The 2,716-nt window shown below is 34.7% G+C and overlaps 1 protein-coding gene across 1 annotated transcript in view; it reads right to left on the bottom strand.

Annotated features, from left to right (window-relative positions):
- Positions 1–1,377: 1,377 nt before the first annotated feature.
- Positions 1,378–2,716, bottom strand: part of LOC128610005 (inactive ubiquitin carboxyl-terminal hydrolase 53) — a 43,019-nt gene continuing 41,680 nt past the window's right edge. Inside the window, exon 18 of the mRNA XM_053629006.1 lies at positions 1,378–2,611. The gene's annotated coding sequence lies outside the window, so the exon portion shown is untranslated. The remainder of the gene's footprint in view (positions 2,612–2,716) is intronic.

The following is a 2,716-nucleotide window of genomic DNA, read 5'->3' as shown; positions in this document are numbered from 1 at the left end:
TTAAATAGAACTTTTTCAACAGCATGAAGTTAATAAATCAGTCTTGGAAGGGTTACAAAGCTATTTCAAAGGATCTGGGACTTCAAAGAACCACAGTGAGAGCCATTATCTCCAAAGGGAAAAACTCGGCACAGTAGTGAACCTTCCCAGAAGTGGCCAACCTTCCAAAATTCCTCCAAGAGCACAGCAACTACTCATCCAGCAAGTCACAAAAGAGCCAAGGACACCATCAAAGGACCTACAGGCCTCTCTTGCATCAATAAAGGTCACTGTTCATGACTCCACTATCAGAAAGACACTGGGCAAAAATGGCATCCATGAAAGGGTGGTAAAGTGAAAACCAATGCTGACCCAGAAAAATATTAAGGCTTGTGTAAATTTTTCAAAAACACACCTTGATGATCCTCAAACCTTTTGGGAGAATGTTCTGTAGATTGAGGAGTCGAAAGTGGAACTGTTTGTAAGACAGGGGTCCTGTTACATCTGGCATAAACCAAACACTGAATTCCACAAAAAGAGCATCATAGCTATGGTCAAAAATGGTGGTGGAGGTGTGATGGTGTGGGAATGCTTTGCTGCTTTAAAGGAAAATGCCTGGTCTTCAGTCTGTAAGTTGAAACTCAAGCGCGACTGGATTATGCAGCAAGACAATGATCCAAAGCATAGGCTCAAATGGCCTCTGAATGGCTCAAAAAATTTAAGTTTTGGAATTGCCTACTCAAAGTCCTGACTTGAACCAATTGAGATGCTGTGGCAGGACCTTAAATAGGCAGTTCATACTCCAGTGTGCCTGAACTAAAGCAGTTCTGCAAAATTCCACCACAGTGCAGTGAAAGACTGATCTCCAGTTATCAGAAGCATTTAGTTGCAGTTATTGCTGCTAAAGGTGGCACAAACAGATTCTAAGATTAAGGAGCCAATTAGTTTTTCACATGAGTGATAGGTGTTGGTAACTTTATTTGCTTCAATACAAATAAATATTCAATTTCAAATACTTTTTCACAGCACCATATAAGTTTTTTTGTTCCTATTCATAATTTCAAAGTCAAATGGCATTAAGTGTGCAAATGTGAAGTGGTTATATGCACTGGAAGCATATAAAATAAATAATAATAATAATAATAATAATAATAATAATAATAATAAAGGTTCTGAGTACTTACTTCCCCTCATTGTATGTGTATAATATCCTTTGTATGGGATTTAAATGCATTATGGGCTTTATGTACTCATAAATATAAGAGACATGACTATTCGCCTGTAGCTATACTACTGAAACTGCTCAGGCTATGATCACAGGCAGACAGTACACTCCCTACTCACTGAATCACAAGTATTATCAAACTATTTTAAAGCCATTAACACACTGAACCAGTATCAAAATCAGATGAAAATCCTTTATTAAACATTTGTTGGTCAGTAGAAATGAATCATAACGGCATACAAAGAAATCACAAATAAAATCAGCTATTTTCAGTTCTGTTTACATACAAAATAAGGCACTGTTTTATTAGTGTCCGTCTAGTAAACGTACAAAATTTACTTTTTAACAAAAATAAAAAATATATTTTTTAAAATGTACATTGTGTCTATGACATTAAAAAGGCTTTTAAAATAAAACCATACAGTACCCATATATTTTGGAGCAAATTAAAAGTCATGTACAAGCAAATATTTTTGTCTCGCATCAACTTCCATAACAGATGACAAAGTAAAGGTCCAGTCCACTGTCCAAAATGTGTGACCTTGAATTGATCAATTTAAGGAGATCAGCATGTCATAGTGCAAAAAAGATGCAGCAAAATCAAATCAAGACACCAGGTAGCATTTAATCAGTTTCATTTGTTGGAAAAAACATCTGTGTGCTTTAGTATATAATTCAGTGTTTCTCCTTCCCCCTGCTACAGCCGGAGCAGCAAGTTTAACCCTCTAAATAAACTAAAACAAAATGTCTTCTGATTGTAAAACTGCCAGGCACGTTGAAGAAAATGCAGTTTAGTGCATTTAGGCTTAATGGAGTTACTTAAACATAGTCAGAAAGGTAAATACAAGAGCCAAAACATTTCAACTACATGCAAGACAATAGAAAACTATGTAAACTCATATGGGGGAAATCATTAAGCAGGGTTGGCTTTATCTTTTTGGCATTTATCTTAAAAACAACAACATTAAAAAAAAATAGGAAAATATATTTTAAACCATTCCCCATTCCAGAGATGACTATCACACATAGCAGAAGTAAAACATCTTCCATACATTTAAATATAACCAATGCGTTATTATCCAATTACACTGGAAACTTCCCTAAACACAGTCATGCAAACAGAGTTGTTCATCTACGTCTTGGCTCTTTCAGCAGTTTTCTACATTCTGAGATCTGCAATAACTCACATAAAATATACTGAATGAAAAAAGAAAAAAAAAAAGACAAGATGACAGATCTTTCATTCTATAATGGCTCATGAATGTGCAATTGCAAAAATGTCAATAGAATTATTCCTTGAATTCATTTGAGGCAAAAAATAAAGGGAGAATGAAGAGCAAAGGTGTCTCAGGTCTCTGCAGGAGTCTGATCTCTTTGGTACGAAGTCCATTTTAAAATGTTCTACATCTGTAAAAAAAAAAAAAAATGTATTTAGAAAATGCAGTTTCACATTTGTGTATGTACTGTAAATAAAAACATACAAGGTTATATTTATTTTTTAACCTTTTGAAA

The sequence above is a fragment of the Ictalurus furcatus genome, chromosome 7 (genome assembly GCF_023375685.1).
Source record: "Ictalurus furcatus strain D&B chromosome 7, Billie_1.0, whole genome shotgun sequence".
NCBI lineage: Eukaryota > Metazoa > Chordata > Actinopteri > Siluriformes > Ictaluridae > Ictalurus > Ictalurus furcatus.
This window is presented reverse-complemented; position numbering and strand designations above follow the sequence as displayed.